The sequence below is a fragment of the Canis lupus genome, chromosome 15 (assembly GCF_011100685.1).
Source record: "Canis lupus familiaris isolate Mischka breed German Shepherd chromosome 15, alternate assembly UU_Cfam_GSD_1.0, whole genome shotgun sequence".
Taxonomy (NCBI): Eukaryota; Metazoa; Chordata; class Mammalia; order Carnivora; family Canidae; genus Canis; species Canis lupus.
Genome location: NC_049236.1, coordinates 21,365,906 through 21,389,991, shown reverse-complemented (window position 1 = coordinate 21,389,991; position 24,086 = coordinate 21,365,906). Strand labels below are relative to the sequence as shown.

Here is a 24,086-nt window from a genome sequence, read left to right as displayed (position 1 = left end):
ACATTTGTAGAATGAATGAATATGAACAAGTAAGGGGGTACTAATTACTAATTATTGTGAGTTGACAGAAAATGAAACCCCTAATGTCTACCCCTAAGACATACAGAAGGAATCACTGCACAGGTGTCGTCTGAGATAGATCTGAAGTTTGCTTAGCTATTCGCCAGGTGTGCCAAGGAAGTCTGGTTTGTTGACTATAGGAACAGGACGGGCTAAGCAGAGCTATGTAATTTATGGGGCCCAGTGCAAAATGAAAACATGGGATCAGACGCTTTGTGCAAAATGTAGTGGGGGGGGGAGATGGTGTCTAAAGTACTAAAATATAAAGCTTTTCCTGTCTTCCACAGTCTTTCTCCTACTTCTCAGCATGTTTATTATTTGCTACTTCTATTGTTCTAAGTAGAAAAAAAATAAAAATTTTAAATTATAAGCATCAATTGTGCCCTTCATCTTTATACTTTTCACAATATCAGTTTTAAATAAAAATATAAGAGCAATTAACTTGTGTGCGGAATCACCAAATCACACAATTTGTATTTCATAGCTCATATGTGTGTACCAAATAATGGAAGTGCTACAAAAGCCTATCAGTTCTAGTTCAATTTTTGATATGCACACATTCTACCTGAATGAAGGAGAAAGGACCTATGGGCTGCTCCTTACTTTCCCTTTTTTACCACGTCATCATTTCTAGTACAAGTAGTTGGCTAATATTGAGAAGTAATACCAAGTGACAAAGGATATGATAGGATTCCTTGTTATCTCAAATTTCCTACAATACCATTGCCTTTCTTTTACATTTGAAGCCAGTTCAGATTCAGTAGGAAAGTGTGGCATCTCAGGCGGTGTGCCCCAGCCTCCTAAATTGTAGTCTTAGTACACGTACCTTGCTTGGACTTGCATTGAACTTCAACACCAAACTTCCACCATATTGTTGTACTCATGGGGCCTCTCATGGGCAAATAAGCAACAAGCAAAGCCGAACACACAGACAATTCTCTCTGTTCATGTTCATGCCTCCTTGTTCCTTGGAACTTCGCTAAATAAACAAAACACAAGTTCAAAGTTAAAATTATTTAGACTTTTCGGACCACGACAGCATAGCTTTCAATGAAACACAGAGCCCTGGTATGTATGGAACCCTGTGCAACACAGGTTGCATGCTCATGAAGCACACCCTCGTTCAAAGGCACAGAAGCATGAGCCAGAAGTGTGGCCAGGGAACCTGGCACCGTCCCACTGTGAGGGAGCCTGGAGTCTGAAGGGAGTATAAGTGAAGTTGTTCCATACATACCAGAGAGGTAGGCAGGGTCAGTTGCCCTTTGCATTTTGCTCAGGAAATTTTCTCAATTCAGGTCTCTGGCGACAAAGACAGAGGCCCCAGCTCAGTGCAGGTCTTGAGTCAGGCCTCCAGGGTTCAATATCTACTCTAAGTGAGACCTGCCTCACTCTGGCCTGCCTCAGTTTCCTCATTTATGAGAAGCATAAGAGTTGCAAAAGCATTTAGTACAGTGGAGGACGTTTAGTAAACAGTGGAGGACCTTTAGTAAGTACACAACACATGTTAAGTAGTATTACATAACTTCTAGAATCATTCATGCAAATATTTACTGATCACAAGCTATTCACCAGGGACTCAGCTAAGAGACATTGTAAGAACAGTACTTACGTAGAAACTTGAATTATGGCACTAAAGGACTGTCAAAGCAACTTTAATTGTGGCGAGAGAAGGAGCTTAAGAAGGCACACTAATGTGCTGCTCCTCACAGCAAAAGACGCAATTGGAAATGGAACATCAATTGCAACTGGCCAGCCAAATGTTTCATTTATCAAGAAAGGAATTGGGGGAATTGTCAGCAACATGGACAAAAAGCAGCATGCTCATAGAGGTTCCACAACCATTGTGAAAATTTGATTCCTTAAGAGACATCAAGTGTTTAAGTAAATATCTCCAGTAAATCTGTGAGCCTCAGATGACATGGACATTTCTCCAAAATGAGACTACCTTAAATATTTTTAAATCAGATTTTGACTAGAATCTTGGTGATGGGCTTCAAAACATTTCAGTGAGGTTTCCACTGTGATAAATGTAGGTCCACCTTCTTATAAATGTTAATGGTTCACATGTGCAAATTGGCCCATTTGCCAATAGACACATTTATTTGCAAATTGACCTATTCTCTCTACCCTAGAATTCAAGAAAACATTTAGACTCATTTGGAAGCATAAAAAGTATTACCATTCTTACCTGGTACAAAGATTCTATCCATAATGGGAATTAATAATCACCTGCAATAGACTTTTACCTTTGCTCAACTATATTTCATGTCCACACAACAGCCGACTTTAAAAATTACAAATCAAATACCACTTCACTGCATGAAACCCTTTAATAACTTTTCCAGTGTAATTAGAATAAAACTAAAACTATTTAATATGATGTTAGGGATTGATATTACCTTCCTCCTTCATAACCATGATTCCAGATTTCCTGATTCTAGACCATATTACCAAGCTCTTTCCCTCATATTTGGCATGATCTTGGCCCAGAATTCTCTGGGTCCAGGTTTTCCCAAAGCTGACTCTTAACATGCATTGAAATCTTGGTTTAAATATCACTTTCTCAGACTAGCCATCTCTTTCTGTCCTTTTAAAAGTGTTTCTCAATAAATAAATAAATAAATAAATAAATAAATAAATAAATAATAAAATAAAAGTGTTTCCTAGTTCACTTGCTATTCCATTACAATAGGTTTTTTCCCTCAATTCTCAGAGCACTTTTATCCTTTAAATTCTTATTTTGTGTTTACATGTTATTATTTGTCTTATCCTAGATGTAAGCTCTAGTGATCAGGGATTTTTAAAATTATTTGCTGTTTTATCTCCATCAATCAAAACTGTCACTGGCACCTAACAGAAACTTACCATAAATATTTGGCTGAATAAATGATCAAATGGATGAAAAAACTGCCTCTGTGATTTTATTATTTTTTTGCCTTCTTGTTCTTTCCACTATAGTTTATGATGCTTTTCAGAAGTATAAGCAATTACTCATTTGGTGTTCTAATTGATTTCTGCCAAAGAGAGTTAATACTTTACTTGGTTTGGAAAGCCTTTGGTGTTTTATCTTATTTGGGCAGAACATTAGCTTATTCTCTAAAATGCACACTCAGAAAACAATCCAATTCTTATAAAAGAATTGAAACAAATATTACAGCTCCAAACGGTGTCTCAACTAGGAAATATTAGGAACTACAGCTATAAACAAATCAATCTAGAGGGTAGAAATCATTCATTCATGCTCCAATCCTACAAAGTCCTGCTCAATCTCATAAAATTGTGTAAAGCATCCCAGAACCCTCCATTCTTCTCAGTTAAATTAATTACTACTGAATCTAAATTTTTATATCTACTTTTTATACCTACCTTTGCTAGAGTGCAGCATTATATTTAACTGTTTAAGTATCTGTCTCTTCTGTTGGACTAAAAATCCTTTGATATAGTAATCATATTTATTTGCCTGTCCAATCTCAGTGCTATTACATAGTAGATATCAAATATTTTAACGAATGCATATAGTCCATCAGTCTGAGGATCTTCAGAGTCCTTAGAGACTACATATTTGCTGATACTGAACTAATATCTATAGGAAAAAATAGAGCTTAAATTTGGGGTTGGAAAGTAGGAAAGCCCTGTTTCATATCCAGATCTACCCCTTGCTAACAGTGTGGCTTTGAGCACTTCATGCAACCCATGGAAGACAGTTTCATCACCTCTAGACTAAGAATTATAAGAACATTTCTAGAAGGTTTTTGCGAGGATTAAATAAGATGACATTTCTGAAAGGTTTACCATGGTGCCTAGGACATAGCAAGCACTCAACAGAGAAGACACCTGATAGAGGTGTGAAGGAGCTTATGTTTGAAATGAGGGGCATGAATACAAGAAACTGCATATAATTCTCTTTAACTCTGTTAAAAATATGTGGAACTAAAAGTTGTGATATGTATTGAGGAGGAATGTTCCTCTGTATATTAAAAGCTGAATTCATGGTCATCAGGGATTAAAGTAATCCACAAAAAGCCATTTTTTTCTAACTATTGTTTTTATTGGGCCATTGAAAGTTTTAACTTTTGTCAGATTAGCTGGCAATAACATAGACTATCCATACTGATTTTGACTTTTATATAACTCAGCAAATGTCCAGTTGGATTTTAAAATGTGTTCAGGGACACCTGGGTGGCTCAGCGGTTGAGCATCTACCTTGGGCCCAGGGCGTGATCCCGGGGTCCTGGGGTCGAGTCCCACATCAGGCTCCCTGCATGGAGCCTGCTTCTCCCTCTGCCTGTGTCTCTGCCTTTCTCTCTGTGTCTCTCATGAATAAATAAATAAAATCTTTTTAAAAATGTATTCAGATCCATCACTAGTCTTTGCACATATCAATTGTTTTCCTAAAACAGGAGTCAACAATCAATGACTCAGCCTGTGGTCTTACATCATAGGTTTTACACAACCCATGAGCTAAGAATGGGTTGTGCAATTTTGAATGGCAGAAAAAAATTAAAAGGGAGACATTTTCAAGACCCCTGAGAGTTATATATAAAATACAAGTTTCAATATGCATAAATAATCTTCTGTCGAAACACAGTCTTCACAATATAGTGTTGATAGAGTTAAGTAACTGTGAGAGAACCCATGGCCAGCTAAGCTTAAAAATATTTACTATCTGATCCTTGATAATAATAATAATAATAATAATAATAATAATAATAATAAAAGTTTTACAGCACTGACTGAAACACCAAAGAGTATCTTTATTTTCATGCACTGGGAGAAAGGATTGTTCTCCCCAAAACTTCTTCACCTGTTCCACCCTATGCCACCATCTTCATGAGGGTGTGGTCACTTTGTATGCTCACATAGGCACTCCTACAGAAACATGAATTTGTTAGCTCAGCACATCAGTCTTACACTCCAAAGTGCCATGTTTTAGGAGCCGAATCCAATACTCTCCTAATTTACTAGTAAAAACTCTTTCAGATTCACTATAATTGACTTTAAAACTGAAGATATTCTCTTTATTGTTGTTTAACTAATTTAACCTGACTTTTCAAGAAATGGGCTATGTTGAGAAATAGCTTGGAAGAACACACCTAATATTTGTCCCAGATTGTGCACTGTTATCCTGTTTGATATACATCTTTAAATAAGTCAATTTTATTTTATGCTCTGCTAAGAGAGAAAGATGTATTTATTCTTAGGCTTCGTGAAACATTGGAATGAGTAAGTCGCTGTTCCATTTACTCAATGATAAACTCAAGGAGAATAAAAATGTAATAGAGAGAAAATTAGCATGTCACTTATTGTACTGGATGGTACTCCTGAGACATGCCTGTGCCTTTTTTCTTAAAATCTTTGACTTCCTCACCTCTATTTTCTGTGCCCAACACAAGTCCAAAAAAGTGCAAGTGCTTATCCACAAACACACCTTTCCATTTCTCATTTTCCAAGTAAATCAACAAATTTGAACAGATGACAGAGCCAGAGAATTGCTCTACAATACCATTGCCCTCAATTAACATTTCCTCTGGGCAATTCACACTGAAATAAAGTTCCCTTTGTCTCCAGTCAACATCTTAAGGAAACAAGGTGTAAATTGATGAAAGAGAGAGGAATCTTTTGGATTGGGCTTGGTAGGGTAACATCTAAGTGGCTATCTTTTTTTCTCCTAGTCAATTCTTAAAAGAAGAAGCAGAGTCCTTAATATATTTCCCATTTAGTTTGAAATAATCATTGTCCAGGTTGATTGGAAACATTGTTCTGTGACGGCTAGCAGACGTCGAGCACTGCATTCTATATAAGAAGTGAAGCTATCTCTCTGAACATAGTTTGTACGCTTTCAGGATGAAAACAATCAAAATGCTCATCCAGACACTGAAACAATCACTAGGGTCTTAAAGGACAAATTCACCAAACACACACACACACACACACACGCACACGCACACACATGCACATGTACCCAAAGCATTTACACATAAATGTCTAGCCAGACAGAGCTAGATACTTGCAAACTAGTCCTGTGAATTGAGACAATCATTTTAGTTACTGGAAAATGTAAAAATTGGAATGCTGCATGTGGGTTTCTCCATAGCTTGCTTACTCTGTCTTAAGAGAAATAGTATTTAGATACTGTTTTCCTCAGACATGTAGCCAGAGAAAAAAGCATTTTGAAATTTCAAAGCTGAAGAAAAGAGTGACAGTATAGAGATATATCAGCTGATAAAAGTAATGCTGACCAGGAAGCTTTTAAATTATTTTCAAAATCTTTTATCAAGCTATATTCTATTATGGAATATGGCGGCTTTTTAAATTGGATTTCCCTCAAGCTGCAAAAGTGAGCTTGTTGTTCTGCTACAATCTCCTTTGAGGGAGCTCCAGGGTTATTAACCCTCTAACTTAAGAAATGCAGGCAATATCCCAAAGCCTAGTTCTGAGAGGAGTTGGCATCTGTGAGCATATAGAGAGCCTGACAGATGTGTGTTCACTAATTCAACGGTTATTTATTGAGCCCAGTACATGCTGTGGATATGTGTGGGCCAAGGGCAGGCTGCCCTCAAATGTGCCACGATGGCATATGGATTATTTTGAATTAAAATCACTTAAGAAGAAGCCAGTGCAAAAAGAATGCTCTGACACCCCCCCCCGCCCCCCCCCCCACACCTTTTGTCTCCAGAAAGCAGGAAACAAATCTCCCATGTGAAAGATGGCATCCTTGTACCAGGGGGTAGATACACTTACTGTCAGACATAGGAAATTCAGAGCTAAAAAGTGCATATAAACAAAGCTTGTTGGTTTTTGGTTTTTTGTTTTGTTTTGTTTTTACTAATTTACTACCTCAGCCCAAACTCTGTTTAAAATTCCATCTAGTTGGGATCCCTGGGTGGCGCAGCGGTTTAGCGCCTGCCTTTGGCCCAGGGCGTGATCCTGGAGACCCGGGATCGAATCCCACGTCGGGCTCCCGGTGCATGGAGCCTGCTTCTCCCTCTGCCTGTGTCTCTGCCTCTCTCTCTCTCTCTCTCTCTCTCTGTGACTATCATAAATAAATAGATAGTTTAAAAAAAAAAATTCCATCTAGTTAAAAAAAAAAAAATTCCATCTAGTTGAAGCTTCCAAACATACATTTCTTTGTCTTGTCAATTCCTCACAGATTTTTTTCTTTGTCTAAAAAGTATAAAAATGCCTGCTTTGGTCACTTCTTTGGATCTCAATATCAATATGGGCCTCCATGGGTATATAAGTAAACTCTGTGGTTTTTTTTCCTGTTAATCTGTCTCAGGTCAATTTCATTGTTAGACCAGCTAGAAGAATTTTGAAGAGTACAGAAAAATCTTTCCTCTCCAACACATACATCAGCAGTAAAAACAGACAAAAGTCCCCACTTTTGAGCTTAAGTGGAGTTTACCTTCTAGCTGAGAGATACAGATAACAGACAATAAATGTATCAAATTAGTAAATAGCATAGTATATTAAAAATGTTCAGTACAATAGAAAAAATAAAGCAAAGTAAGAAGAGCTGAGGTTGGGAGAGTCACAACATTAAAATAAATGGTACACAATGTAGGCCTCATTGAAAAGAAAACGTTTGAATATCTGAGAGGTTCATATCTTGGAGAAGAATGATTCAGGGAGAGCAAGTGGCCAGTACAATGGCCTAATCTACAATATAGATTAGGACACACTCAGTAAGTATGAAAAATATCAAGGAGGCCAGAGAGGGTTAGGCATAGGATGAGTGAGGGTAAAAGTAGTAGGCAATGGGCAAATTGATAAACAGATTATGTAAGTGTTTAAAGTAATAAACTGAAAAAAAAATGAGGACTCACTGGCAGGTTTTGGGCAGAGGCATATTATGATGTAGATGTTGTGAAGTTTATTGCCTGAGGTGACTTGAACATTTTAGAAACTGAAATTTATTCTCGTACATGAAGTATGACTTGTCTCATATGAGATGGGGCACTACACAGATATTACATAAAACCCCTCACTTAGAACACGGGAGAACTGACTAGCGCCAGGTTTTCTGTGTGATAAGTGAGTCATTTAATTTCTTTATGCCTCCAAAAAGTTGAAAAGAATAATGCTACCTGCCATGTGTAGCTCTCAGAGTGGTTTGAGGAACTGGGGAGATAATGGAAGAAAGATAAAGTGTCAGATCAATATGGGGTGTCTTAGAGCTCAAGAGTTGATGACGATTTGTGTACATTCTGGTTGTCACAGCGATTATAGTCCTTTCTATCAGGAGTGAGAATGTCTATGCTGAGGCTAGAGAGTCAAATTTTTAGAAGATCGTTATATTTGTGAGAATGATAGGATATAAAGTATGTATAAGAGCTTTACAGGGATAATGTAGTGGAGGTGCTGACAGGAGGCCACTATGATAGATGTCAGATCAATCTATCAGATGGTAAACTCAGAAGTGAATGTAGAACGTGGGAGGAGAAGCTCAATCCCAAATCAAGCATGTCACCAATGTTAAGTGACAATGCTTGCTACGGGGAAAGCTATGAAAGAAAATAATATTTGCCATTATGAAAATATCGGACTTGTCTTTTTCCATTCCTGCTCAAGCAAGAGAGTAGATTTTTGTTGGCTGAAAAATTAAATGGAATTAAATATCTGTAATTTTTAACATCAAAAATGCGAGTGAAATGTTCCTGAGACTATAAGTACATAGGATAAATATATCAATAGGTATAAATGAAAATGACAGAGCAACACTAAACTCTCTTACATAATGTAAGAGATGATAAATTCCTTCAGGCCATATTACATAGAATACAGATTACAGAAAACAATTTTGCTCCATTAAGATATTTACTCTATGATTTAGAGATTTTTTAAATGTGTTTTTTGATTTATGATTTTAAAAACCTCACAAGTTAACTGTATGTAGAAACATTAGCTCCCCCATGAGAATAAAATGAATAGGTTTATCAAATATCTTATCCTAAAAGATCTAGGAAGACAGATACATAAAATAGAAATGTCCAAATGCTAGAGGATAAAGACTGAGGAAAGCATTTCCCAAAGTGACTTGCTAATAGATTTTGGTAGCGGGGTCTGCAGTCAAACTGATTTGGGAAATACTTGCCAAGAGCATATCCTGCTTCTAAAAATGGCAAACTAAATAGGTTAAAATGGTAGGGCACGCTGAAGGAGAAATGGAGGAACAGCTAGAAATCCAGTGAGAGCCACAATGCAAAGGGACATGGAATCCCAAAGAGAAAGTTTCTTACTTTATACTTTTGCTGAATATACACATTTGTCACAGCACACGAAAAAAAATTATTTTGTGTTCATAGCATTTTTAGAGCAACTGGTTTCTTCTTTTAGAGGTGTATAAGCTGAGTTCCAAGAGATCAAGTGATTTACCTCAGGCCATAGAGCTGAGATTGGGTCTTAAATTCAAGTCTTCAATCAAAGTAATATTCTTTGACTTCTAAACCTCTAAATATCATTTTAAAAATGGAAGATTCTTACAATAAACTTATGATACTCTCCTCTCCTTTTTGGTGAATTATTTCTAATGGCTTTTGCCATGGGAACTGAATTTTCCTTTTCTGGAAAAGAATCTCCTAGTTCCTATATAAAAAATAAAACAACTCTTGGTACCTACCAAGTGTTCCACAGATACAGTGGTCTAAATATTTGATCTATGTTTTACCATGTTTTTTTACTTTCTCCTACCAATTTATCATCAATAAATTTTTTGTCATGTTTGAAGATTTAAAATAATTATAGAGATGATTTTAGAAAGATACTGTGATAATATATGGCATAAGACATAGATATATGATAAATTTTGATGTGATATGAGAACTGTACTATGTGAAACAATAAATTCAAAGTCAACAATCTTGACAAAATTGTGATATATCTACAGAGAGACACACATATACACACAAAAATGATTGCATGCAAAAAGCCTATGACAGGGGATCCCTGGGTGGCTCAGCGGTTTGGCGCCTGCCTTTGGCCCAGGGCACGATCCTGGAGTCCCGGGATCGAATCCCACGTCAGGCTCCCGGCATGGAGCCTGCTTCTCCCTCTGCCTGTGTCTCTGCCTCTCTCTCTCTCTCTCTCTCTCATGAATAAATAAATAAATAAATCGTTAAAAAAAAAAAGCCTATGACAATTTAGTTCTATAATCTAGTTAAACATTATTGTACCAATGTTAGTTTCCTGGTTTTTATATTGTGCTACAGTTAAATCAGTTGTCACCACTATGGAAAGCTGGATAAAAAAAAAAAAAAGGAAAAAAAAAAAAGAAAGCTGGATGAAGATATACAGATTTTATGCATTATTTTTGCAATGTCCTGAGTTTATAATGACTCAAGTGATCAGTTAAAAACAAACAAAATACAAAAACAAAAAGAGCATAATTCAGAAGAGGGATCCACAGTCCTCTTCAGGCAGCCAAAAGAGCACAGGGCACAAAAAAAGTTAAGAACACCTGGCCTAATCCTTGGTAACCACAAAAGGACAGGCTCAAGGACAGGCTGAGGCATCCTCTGTAGATCTCCTTCAACTTGACAAGATCCAAAGAGATATATTTTCAGGAATCTTTGAGAGTCTTTGTTTCTTCATCTGTACAATGGTTCACTCACAATGCCCACTCTGAATCAGAAGCAAGAAAACTTTTGTAGTGTTTTTGCTGAGTATCTATCTCCATGCTAACACCTTGGATCTCTACCCCCTACTTCCCTCCCTAATTTGGCAAGGGGCTAAAAATAAATTAGATTCAGGTCAGTAAGAGTTATCAATCCGAGTCAAAAAGAAAGAGAAAACAAAAACTGTGATTTGTGAAACAGCTGATCCCCTTTTACTTATTCCTATTTATCTATCTATCTATCTATCTATCTATCAAGAATAAAGATACTATCTGGAGCATGGCTTATTATGGAAGATGTAGGAAGTATTTTTCTTCTATTTTATGAGAAAATATAAGCATTATATTACAAAAAGTAATAGGCTATATATTTTACCATTAATTTGTATCAAATATTTTGAAAATCAAATAGTCTCTAAAAAAACTACATTTAATAATTAAGTCTATTACTGAGATAATTGATCCAAAGAACATATTTTTCAAAATTATTTTCATCAATAGTATAGCTCCAAATAAATTTTAAAAATGCAATGTTTGGAATATCTATGCATATCAAAAATGAAACATGAACATATTGACTGTTTACTTTAGAAGAGATTGAAAGAATACTTACATTTTTTCAAATAATTTTTGCCTAAACTGCAACAACAGGGACTAACTTTGCACCCCAAATATGAAATGTCACTTTTAGAATTGAAGCTCAGCCTACTTGATATTTGAAAGAAAGAGAACAGATTTCAACATCTCCACAATGCAGTCATTCTAGTCAAACAGGTTCATACCATGAGTGCAAGTGTGGGATGTACTTTGAAAAGTATCTTGGAATTTTTTTCCCTCCTAATTATCAGTAATGTTGAATGTATTTAGTGAGCTCAGAAAGAGTCCAGGCTGATTACTCTAGCAACGCCCTAATGCAATTGTATGAGTTTGCTAGGGCCGCCATAACAAATGACCACAAACTGGGTAATTTGTTTAAAACGACAGAAATTTATTCTCTCGAAGTTATGGATGCCATCTCTGACTATCTATAAAGTCATATGAAACTGAAATGTTCAAATCTTAAATTTGGACCTCTCTGGATCAGAACATTCCAAAGGATATAATGAATCTATCTAAACCTACATTCATCTTGCACACAAAAATAAGGTGAGTGGAGAACTCCTTCTGAGGCTCTAAGGAAAAATCCATCCCGTGCTCCTGTTCTAGCTTCTGGTACCTGACAGCAATCCTGGTGTCTTGGTTTAGTACTATGTAACTCTAATCTCTGTTTCCATATTTCACTTTCTCCTTGTTTGTATCTGTAGCTCCAATTTTTTTCTATCTTTTTATTATAGGGATACCTACCCCTGGACGTAGAGCCCAACCCAAATCCAGGATGATTTCATCTCAAGATGTTAACTACATCTAAGAAGACCCTTTTCCAAATAAGGTAACATTCATGAATTTTAAAGATTAGGGCTTGGACATATATCTTTTGAGAGGCCTTAGTTAACCCACCACAGCAATGATCTATTTTAAAAGTAAACAAGGCGGGGGGGGAATCTCTGGGTGGCTCAGCGCTTTAGTGCCTGCCTTCCATCCAGGATATGATCCTGGAGTCCCAGGAGGGAGTCCCCCATCGGTCTCCTTACATGGAGCCTGCTTCTCCCTCTGCTTGTGTCTTTGCCTCTTTTTCTCTCTCAAATAAATAAATAAATAAATAAATAAATAAATAAATAAAATCTTAAAAAAATAAAAGTAAACAAGGAAAAAATGATAAATTCCACATAATCACAAATAATATGGACATCAGATTTGGCCATTTGGTAATATTAATATCACCCTATACATCTGTGGGGATTTTTTTAAACAGTTGAAAAGGGGTCTTGGGGCACCTGGGTGGCTTAGTGGTTGAGTGTCTGCCTTTGGCTCAAGTCCTGATCCTGAGGTCCTGGGATCAAGTCCTGCATCAGGCCCCACAGGCAGCCCACTTCTCTCTCTGCCTGTGTCTCTGTCTTTCTCTCAGTGTCTCTCATGAATAAATAAATACAATCTTTAAAAAAATAAAATAAAAAGGGACCTCACATTTACTTTCTTTTCAATATTTATAACAATTACTAAAGATAGTTTTATTCTATTCTCATTTTGCAGATGACAAAGCTAAGGCTCAGAACAGTTACTGACTTAACATCAAATCAAGAGAGAATGTTAGGACATGTCAGAATTTTTTTTTTAAAGGGCATGTCAGAATGTAACTCAACTTTGAAACCCAAGATGCCCGATTCCAAGATAAATTCATTGCTCTAACCTATGAGAAATTTTCTCCTTTGCATCTGATACAAAGATAAGACATAAAAAGAAGCTAGTGTCTTAATAAATCAAATACAGTCAGGTAAGTGTTGCCAATAATAGAGCTTGAGCAACATAGACAAAAATCATCCAGACCAATAAATGGACAATATCATGAAAAGGAATTGTTGATTCATGACAACAAAACTGTTAATAAAGCCTCACTAAAAGGCTTAGTTTATTATTTTCTTCTTTTCTCTTTTAAACGTTAGTGTATATGTAATAGAGCAAATGATGCAATAGAGCAAATGACCAGTGTCTGGATAATTTACTTCAAGAAGGTTGGATTATTCTTTCTCAGGGAAAAGGTCTGTTGACCTCTCTATTTCTGCCTCTTTGTTATGCCTTGCTGCAGGATTCCTTCCTTACCTCCTAGACAAAGCTGATGCTATATTTATCATGTGAGATTCTGAAAAGAACCACAGATAACATGTATTTGACACCTTACAAGATTGTGTAAGATGTTAGCAGGATAAGATTTCAGTTCTTTGATGTTTTTGGAAATCTCGCATTCTCCATTGCAATAGAAATAATGACCATGGTGCCTTCCTTTATGTAAGGAGTTTTAATGGTCAGGGACGTAGAATACATGATTTTGTGAAGTATGCCTTTTATCTCCCTAGAAATAGTGCCTTACCATCTCTGACTATCTATAAAGTCATATGAAACTAAAATGTTCAAATCTTAAATTTGGACCTCTCTGGATTAGAACATTCCAAAGGATATAATGAATCTATCTAAACCTACATTCATCTTGCACACAGCAGGCTGACTGGATGAAAACACAGAAAGTGCCTATTAAGTTCTGGTCTAGAAGCATTCCACAATGAAATGAATTGGTTAGAGTTGATTTCCACAGTAAGCTACATTAATCACTAGGTTCTCAGCTGTTATGTTCTGTGTGTTTGCTGCCTAATATGTAAAAGAGGCTGGGTAAATCTTACCAATTCTTTGACAAGCAGCTATACAGTTTTTTATTCTTTATTACAGAATAAGAATCCCACTGAAAAATGAAGGTTTTTTTTTTTTATCACTCAATGTCAGGCAAGTCAGAAAGTATTAGTTCGTAATGTACCTTTCACTATTTAAATATTAAAAATGGTGAGGTGCAAAGCAATATGGAACAAATCCTTATGTGTAGGATAAGGTGGGGAACTTAAAAGGATATGGGGAGAAAATTAACCTCAATAGCAACAAGGAATTTGCTTTCTTTCCTTTCTTCCTCTTTTCCTTGGTAAGGAAGAAGGAATAATTTTCCTTCCACCCTTCGAAGTTCTTGCTAAGACCCATCCTTTACAGGAGAGATACTCAGGAAGGCTGAGTAGTTCCCCAAATGGCTCAAACCACCAACTTAAAAATACTATCCTCAGCTAATGACAAAAGAAAATGTTGAGGATGAGGAGCCTGAGCCTGGAAGCTTATCAGACAAAGCAGGGTCAACAACAGTATGCACATTAAAGTCAGTGTCTTCTCCATTGAAAGCTTATAGAGATTCAGTGAGCTTTTCTTCCTGGTACAAAGAGGAACACCCTTACAAAGGAAGATTTCTCTTATAAATGTAAATGTCTCCTACAAAAGGATAACTTCTACCTGGTTTTCGAAGCTTCTCCCATGTCCTAGTTAAAAATAATCCCTATACACCGCAGAGAAACATTCTAGAGTGGGGAGTTCTGCTCTCCAGCACTCCTTCATGTCCCTCATTTCTCAGTTCAGCATCAAGAAAACCCGGAAGGGGGAAAAGAGGGGAGCAAAGGGGGAGGGTAGGGATTGTGGGGGTGAGGTCGGGAGGGATAGGTATTTAGGGAGGAGAGGGGCGAGGGCTTTATTTAGATGCTTTCTTTGCTTGGTTTTAATTTCTCCATAGGCGTACTCCTTTCTTCATTATTTCCTCCTCCCTTCCTTTTCTTCTCTTTCTTCTCTTTCTTCCTTTTTCCTTCTTTCACTCTTTTTTTTTTCCTTTCAAAGTTTGGAAATGTCATGATTTTACTCTACACATCTGACTCTAGCCATGAGATGTATGAAAATAAATTTGGATGATTCACATTCAATTGGATGAATTTTTATTGTTGTAAGAGTGTTATCCCTGTAAGAGGACCCTTGTCATTCTTTTATGTATTCAGTAATGTCTATGATTACTTACTATGTGTCAAACAGTGCAGTAGACACTAGGGATTCAACAGTGAACAAGATTTTCAGGGACCTCAGGCTTTATAGGGGACCCAGAAAATAAAGAAGGAAAACAACAAATTAAAAAATCAGATCCAGTTATGGTTAAACAGTTTGCTATGATAGAGAAAGAAACAGGTCACTATTATATAGAATAACAAGATTGAGTAGAATAACCTGATTTATATACTATAGTCAAACATATAGAAAAATGCAGTTTTATAGTCAATTTTATGCTATTTGGCATAAGAGAATAATGAGTCCAGAATCAAATATGCTAATCAATGAAGTAAGTCTTTGAATGTCAGACAATATCAATATCACTTGCCAGAGGAATATAAAACTATGTTCTGACGAATATAGATTGTGTATCATTTATATGCAAAATACTGGCTACTCACTATAAGTAATACAAAGCTGAGTAAGACCTAGACTCTTTCATTTCTGGATTTATAATTTGGAAGAAAAGACACACAAATAACCACATTACCAAAAAAACCCAACTATGGTAAATGCCATATGAACAATAAAGAAAGGCTACCAAAGATCAGAGGAACAACTCTTTTACAACATGAGTCACATTATGTCACTCCTCCACTGAGTTTTTCTAATGGCTTGCTGCCTCACTGAATATAAATGTCAAAGTCCTCTCAATGAGCTTCAAGACCCTACACAGTCCGGCTGCTATTACATCTTTTACCTCATCTACTACCAACGCCCACCTTACTCTCTTAGGATCTGTGCTGTTTCACAAATCACCAAATACCGTCAAGCCTTTGGAACTGGTTCTTTCCTTCAAATATCCACATGGCTAATTCTCTCACCTCTCCCAACACTTGTGTCAAATCTTACCTTCTAAAGGAGGCCTAATGGTTCTTTTATTTAAAATTAAGATACTATCTCCACTGCACCTTTTCAAATTTCTTTATCCTACTCTCTTGTTTTCTTTATTCTATTATGCTTATTATCTTCTAGTGTACTGTGAAAGTTATCCACTATCATGTGTGTCTATCGTCCATTTCTGCCAACGAGAGTATAAACCCCATGTGGATAGGAATCTCTATCTGTTTTATTCCTTGATCCATTCCAAGTATCAGATCAATATCTGAAGCACAGTAGGTGCTCAATACATAACTACTGAATAAATTAATGAGTGACCAGCTTTGACTGGGGAGAAAAGGCAGTGGAAGAAAACACTTATGACTTAATGTATGAGGAGGTAACTTGATGATAAAGAACTTTGACAGGAAGAAATGATCTTCCTGATTTATCCATCCCTCTTTCAGCACGTGGAGGATATTTTTCAAACATAGGTAAGTTCATAAAATTTCTCTATGTAACTATACAGTGGATAAGTATGAATCATAAGATGTGATCATAAAACAAGTTTATTTTGGTTTCCCAATGTCCTTGTCATGTATTTAGTTGTTCTCTTTCCACTGGATGAAATTCTTACGATTCTTTTGGTCATTCTAAGGAGGCTACTTTTAATCAAAGTTACCATCTCACTTTTATAAGTAAAACATTAAATCCAACTTGATTAACACAGACATGTATCCTCTCCACTGTAGTGGGTGGGGTCAGAAGGTGCAGAGAAGAGAAGGGAGCTCACAATTAAGAAAGAAGGATGGTTGGGTTTCTCCCTTCCTCTTCCAGCTTGAAAATATTAGTTTCTGAACACTACAGAATTAAGTTCAGGAAGGACAGAGTAGCATGGAGGACTTAACCAACCTTATTGCCCTGAGCTGCATTCCGTGGCTCTGGCAGCTGTTCAGAGCAGACTCTCTCCCTCATTAGTGCTTTCATGGGCTCTCTGGAGATTGCTCTATCACTGATGATCTCTCACTGGCAGTTCCCTAAATCCAAACAAAAGCATCTTTATTCTGAGCGCTCAATTACTCCTTCTACATCCCACATAATCCAGATTCCAGAAAATGATGCCTGTTTGCTCCTGCAGTCAGCCTTTTACACAAGATCTAAGATAATACCTATAGACTTCCTTTAGCTCCTGACGTATCTGGAGCCCATGGAAAATAGTCAAGCATTCAATCACTTCTGCTACAACAAAAACAGTTTCTCTTTCACCCTGGCTATTAGATTAGTTATCCAGTTGTGTTTCTTCTTTTAGAATTTGAAAGTAGGAGTTAACTATCTGCCCATTCTATATCCCCCCACCACCAAAACCAACAACAACAATAACAACAATACACACACACACACACACACAAAACCCTGCAGAAAGTGTCTATTAAGATATTGGAGTAGTTTTAAAATACACCTTTTTGACTTCAGGTAGAGGAAAAGCACCCCCAACTCTCCCTATTATGGACAGAACTGAGACTCATATAACGGCCTTCTTCTCTACCATCTCTCAGTCTCCACTCAATGAATCCTTATATGTATTTGATAACATTTTGACCAAGTTAAGAGTGGTAAACATGGCTTGCGGTCAATTCGTGTTTATGAGAATTCTATAGGATGGTTCGTCTCACTGTTTAGTTGAGTATCTGGTATGGTACATTTATCCTTCCAATTTTGGCTGAAACTTTCATTTTTACATCCAATTCCCTATGCAAAAATCTTCTCTGCTTCCCAATTACTCATAAGATAAAGTCTAAACTTCTGAACTAGAATTCACACATTGATAGCATAGCTTCATATTTGCTTCCCAGTCTTGTCTTCTATTATGTACCTCTAATACATTCAAGTCTGACAGTGTTTAATTCATTTATTCAACAAATACCTATTTATGCACATACAGCATTCCAGATCATGTTCTAGACCTTGTATGCACGTCAAAGATGAATATGCTAGACTATTTATCTTTTCCCAAATATATCATAAACCATACATTTTTTTTACTCTTCTCATATCATCTCCACCTTATGGAATACCATTTCACTCTTTTCTGAATAGTAAACTCGAATTCATCTTTTCTGTTACTGCTCTAAAATCACCTTCTCTGTGGAGCTGACCCTGAATTTCATGTCAGCATTCCTCCTTCTATTCGGTGCTCCCACTGCACTTTATTGATTTGGGCCAGTGCATTATTATATTCTGACCTGTATATGTCAGAATTGTCTGCTAGTTAAGAAGATACATTATATTTATAGATTTCATTTCTAATAACTTAGATAGGCATTCTTGCCTCATAATAGAAAGAACCTCAATAGGTTTGTAGAATAAAAAATGAAAACTGAGAAGGGAATGTCTTCGATGGGGATGCAGGCAGGTAGCACAAACATACTTGCAGACCAGTAGGTCAACCTAGCATAAGGTATGCATTAACTGGTGGAAGATAAGGCTTTAAATGTAGATTGGATCCAGAGTAGGTGATATTCTGATAGGTGTTGAATACCATAGGGGGATGTGTACTTAACTCAGCAAACAATAAAGAGTTATAAAAAGCTTCAAAGAAATGCGTTATTATAGTTGAATAATCTGACAATATTACACAGGTTGCTTTGAAGTAGGAGAAGACCAAATAGTTATTAATTTGGGGTTCCTATGTGTCTCAGTCAGTTAAGCATCTGCCTTCAGCTCAGGTCATGATCCCAGGGTCCTGGGATCAAGTCCCACATGAGGGAGCCTGCTTCTACCTCTCCTCCCAGGCTCGTGTTCTCTGTCACAATCTCTGTCTCTCTCTCTCAAATAAATAAATAAAGTCTTGTTTTCAGAAAAAAGAAAGTGTTCTTTATAAAAGAAATAGTTATTAATACGTAACATGAGAAGGAACAGCACAACTGTGAAGGAAACATCACATGAATCATTGTAATACAGGAAACTGTCTTTAAGAAAGGGTCAAAAAGAAAAGTAAAAGATACTCCAATTAATCTTGAGTGATTGGCAGAATGATAGCATAATTGTGGGAGTTAGAAGGGGAAGAAGGTGATTCTTAGTCTAGTTTGGACATGTTAATTTTGTGTGAAAAGTGAGATGTTCTATTAAGATTTTCAGGAGGCAGATTGAAGCCTTGGCAACTTGATGGGAGCCTTTAGGAAGGATTTGGATAAAGAATTGTCACAACTTGTAATGAAACCCAGAGCAATGTATAATTATAAGACTATAAGAAATGTACATTTATTTGTAAAAGATAATTTACCCAAAAGAGAAAAAAAAAGAAAATCAATAAATAGCACATAAGAAAGGGTCTCGATGTAAGAAAAGGAGAATTGCGCTCAATTCACTAGATTCACATTCTCCTTAAGGAATAGAAAGAAAAAAAAACAAATCAGTGAAACATTGCCCCTATGAAACAAACAGATGACAAAGATGAGGAAAAAACTGTTGATAAACAGTACACTTATTGAATTATAAAACACTTTAATCTGAATCAATAATTAGCAGACCTGACATCACAGAAAATTTAATTAGTGATTTACAGAACAAGACTGAGAAGGAACTAAGGAATCCAGAATAAAAGGGCAAAGAGAGTATACAGTCAGATAAAATGAGAAAAATGGCAAGTCATAGTGAAATGCAGTTAATATAAGAGACTTCCAAAAGAAAGCAGAATAAGTATATTGTGACAATAATCAGAGAGGAATTCTAGAAAATTATCCAGTTTTTTAAAAATGATCTATATTTTGAGATTGAGAAACTAGTCATGTTCCAAGCAAATTAATAATAAAATTTATACAACAAAAAATAGCTTGGTGACATTAGTGAATTCTAAGCATAGAGAATGCTCCATACAAAGAAAAGTAAAATGTAAGACAGGCCCAGCATTCCTTTCAAACACCAAATGCTAGAGCACAAGGGAACAACACCCCTAGAGGTTGAAAGGAAAGACTGTGACCCACGATCGCCACATCCTGCTTCGCTGCTGTTCAAACATGAAGGTAACAGCTGGACAAGGGCCATAAAATAGACCAATATTTTGAAAAAGTTTATCAAAAATAATTATCTATCTATACAGTCAATATCTATCACACAAGCCTATGACTGTCAAATAGTAATCTCTTCCTTAGATCTGTTTCCTGAGCTCCAGACTTATATATTTAACTACTGATAGAATCTCCATTTAGATGAAATTCTCCGTCCTAGAATGCCTCAATTCTCTCTCCATTTCCAGAGCTGCCACCTAGCCTAAGTCATGATTGCTTCCCTCCTAGGTTACTTCAATAGCTTCCTCTAGTTTTCCTGACACCCAGTCTTGCCTTTCTCTAAGTCATTCTCCACATTGTAACTGGAATGATCTTTTCCAAAGTGCTGTTGTCATCATTTCACTTCTTTGAATGAATCCTTTGATTCATGATTTGTTTCTTTGTCCTTAGGATAAAGCCCAACATTTTCCAAGTAATTGAAAGAGTCATCTCAAACTGTCTAGTGTTCACTCTTGATTTTGGCTTAGGTCATGATCTCAGGGTCATGGAATCAAGCCTCACATTGAGCCCCACCTCAGGCTCCATACTCAATAGGGAGTCTTGCTTGAGATTCTCTCTCTCTGCCCTTCCCTCCCCTTCTTAAATAAGTAAGTAAATAAATAAATAAATAAATAAATAAATAAATAAATAAATAAATAAAATTATAATCATGACCTGAGCTGAAACCAAGAGTCGATGCTTAACTGATGGAGCCATCCAGGTGCCCCTATTATTCCCTCTTTAAATGGAAACAGAATGCATAAAATAATATCTGTAGTAACCCCAAATTAACTGACAGATGTACATATCAGTGGTAGATTTAACATACATTATTATTTCTTATATTAAATAAAAAATGATAAAGTATTTTAATAATGGATTTGGTAGGATTGAGTTTATATATTTTTACCTTAAAAAATAAAATTTTATAACCATGAAAACATTTCTAAAAATAGATCATATAAGAGATTATAAAGAAAACCTAAATAATTCATAATAATCTTATCAGTGGTTATTTTTAAACTTACCAGTCACTTTAATGACTTTATGAATAATCCAAAGTTCTTATAGTTAGTAGATATTGTTTCTATCAATAGGGAAAATTAAGCCTACCTTTTTAAAATCTAAACAAAAAGAAAGAAGAATGTGGAATGGCTGAGGCAGATGATGACCATACAGACGAGGTTGCTTGATGATTAGATCATTTGTGATTTTAAAGATAGAATGTTAAAAAAGATGCCAGATCACACGGTACTGTGGAACAGTGAGACAAAAGGAAGGTTGGGGGAAAAGCAGAGGAAGCAAAAACGGGGTTAGAGAGTAATGTGAGTGAGAGAATTCCACGCCTGAAATATTAGAGATTAAGTAAGATTTATTACCTTTTGCTTTCTCTTACCCTACATTTCCAACTTTCTAGAATTAATGACATCATTTGTGTCTTCTTATTCCTCCACATAAATCCCCAGAGTATACTCACCACATCCCTGAACTTTCTACATCCATCTACAACCTTCCTATAAGAAGCACATTTCATTTTATTTGATATTTCAGTAGCAAGAGACATTGGTAAATACCTCTTCCCTCTTTGTTTCAAACAGATGCTTGCTTTTTCCTCCTTGACGATCCTCTTGATATTCCTTCTGAATTGGCAACCAGGTAGATAGAGAATCAAGTCTAGACTTAGCAAGCCTGAGCAGATGGTGCTTAGAAGAGAGTTAAAGTATATAAAGATTAAGGTACATAGATGATCATAACCAGAGAGGAGGTTTTGATATTGTACTTCTTGGAGTACAGAGATTACTAAGATATGTAGGTGGCTAAGACAGAAAAAGAAATGGTAGTCTTTGGATAGAGGGAATATGCTCTCAGAGATTTCAGTGGTGTCATCAAGATGCTTTATTGGGTTTGTATACAGGCTAAGCTGTTTTTACAACACATCCCAAAATATACTTGTACAAATAAATATACTGTTTCCTAAAGTTCCAGTTCAAATGTAGGCAGGTGTGGGTAGGCGGTTAGCTCTCCAAAGTAATCCAGAAATTCAGGTTCTCTCTCTTTTGTTCCTCCACCATCCCCTAGGCTGCTTTCCTTTTCTAAACAGTCTGTAAGAAGAAGCAAGGGGGAAGCTTAAGGCAAGCAGTTGATCTGGGAGTAGTACATCTCTTATGTTCCCAACCCGTTGGCCAGAGCTTAGTCACATTGCACATTTGAAGAACATGGAAGAAAGGAACAGTTGCAAAGAAGGTTTAGATAGATAGTCTCTGGCTGGTTGACAATGTCCTGTTAAATATAACGGGGTTCTTTATTAAAAGAAGTGAAGACTGCCTATTGGAAGTCTGCATGCATAAATGTAAGATAATTAGTAGTTTCAGACACAAAGTCAAAATACAGGGTAGAACAAGGACCATGAAACAAAGGTTGAAATCAGTGAGGAAAGAATTAAAATCTTTTCTGGGTGGTAGGCAGGTGTCTTTAAGACAACAAAGGAAGTGCCGTCAGTAGTGTGCATGAATTTTATTAAGGAAAAGATCCTAGGTTTTTCCTTGAGAATGTTGAACTCTTTTTCTGAGACTGTGAGTTGCAGTGCTTTTGAGAAGAGGAAAACTAAAGAGATATGGAATCTCCGGAGGTATGACACTTATTTACACATTTGTGGAAGAATGTGGAACCCGAGTTTTAAAAGGAAGATGTTAGCACAGAGGACATTAGAAGTAAGCATGAATAACTAAGGACGGGGATGCTAATTTTAGAGAGAAAAATTAGGGACACTGGGAAGGAAAAAATGCTTTTGGAGAAATCATGTCAATACCCAGGATAGGAGAAACAGGGAGGAGTCAGTGTACATTGACACAAAGGTAACTGAAAGGATAAATCTTTTTTTTTTTTTATAAATCTTTTTTTACATATGGTTTCTCACCTTTCATTTTATCTTCATTTTAACAGTTCTTTGAAAATTATTAAGAACAAACTCAACTCTTCCTGAATTTGAGTAGAAATTATAAATAAATATAAGTGCATGAGATATAAAAATAACAAACTGGGCAAAATTTCAATCCCAGTGTGAATTTATAAAACTAACCAGCTTAATCTGGACTCTTGGTATAACAAACTTACCTTAGAAACTGCCATCCCCCAATTGCTATCCTATTCCGTTGGTTGCACTACACGTCCTGTGTTAAGGGACCAGTGTGAAGGCCAGCGTGGTAGCTGACACATATTTGCTACCTGCTTGTCCAAGTAATTTGCCCTAGTCTGGTCACAGGTCCTGGTGTTGGATTTATTCTCCTGGAAATAGTGATGGTGGAAGGATTTTAAGTAGACTTGGATCGCATTTTAAAGAGTTTACTGGGGTGGCAGAGAGAAAAAATAAATGAAAATGAAATCAAACTAAAAAATAGGGAGAACACTTTGTAAATTAGCACTATAAAACCAAATGAGAGAAGATACAAAAGGAATTACTCTGTCTTGCAGGCCTTTAGGACATCATTACAAACACAGCTTATCGATACACTTTAAACATACAGAAATACAACCTAGATGATAGGGAATAAAGCATATACTTGTTTTATGGAATGGATTTGGAAGAACCCAGAATCTTCGAATATTATAGCCAACGCCACTAAATCTTTTCTAGGTGGTAATATTTTTTATAAGCTTGTGTTTTTTTGAAATGCCTCCAGGGTTGGTTAACTTTTATTACAAGATGGAGGAATCATGATCACAATAACACTTCATAAGAAAGTATTTTGTTAGTCTGATTCCTGCTAGTGGACCTTTAATGCTATGCTTTTAGAAGAAATGTAGTACTTTGGCATGTCCCATCAAATTTTGCATCAGAACACTTGAAAAGTTTGATTTCTGTTATTCAGTGACCTCTTGACTAGACACTAATAGATTTCCAATCCACTGAGAAACAAACCCTCACAGACACTTTTTAGACTTTCAAAGCTATGATTAAATGTGCCTTTACATCAAAAATCAATCTTTTTTAAAGGATGCAAGGGATTTGTTCTGCAGAGCAGAGACTAACATGCTAGACAGGATCTCCTAGACTT

At 36.3% G+C, this 24,086-nt stretch overlaps 1 long non-coding RNA gene across 2 annotated transcripts in view; it reads right to left on the bottom strand.

Annotated features, from left to right (window-relative positions):
* Positions 1 to 21,832, bottom strand: part of LOC102155796 — a 52,309-nt gene extending 30,477 nt beyond the window's left edge. Inside the window, exons 1-2 of one of the 2 annotated variants that reach the window (XR_005370390.1) lie at positions 21,606 to 21,832; positions 887 to 1,039 (exon numbers count right to left, since the gene is read on the bottom strand). This is a non-coding gene — a long non-coding RNA (uncharacterized LOC102155796). Of the gene's footprint in view, positions 1 to 886; positions 1,040 to 16,897; positions 17,025 to 21,605 lie in introns of those variants that run through there. The other variant, XR_005370391.1, reaches the window with a different exon arrangement.
* Between the last annotated feature and the right edge of the window lie 2,254 nt (positions 21,833 to 24,086).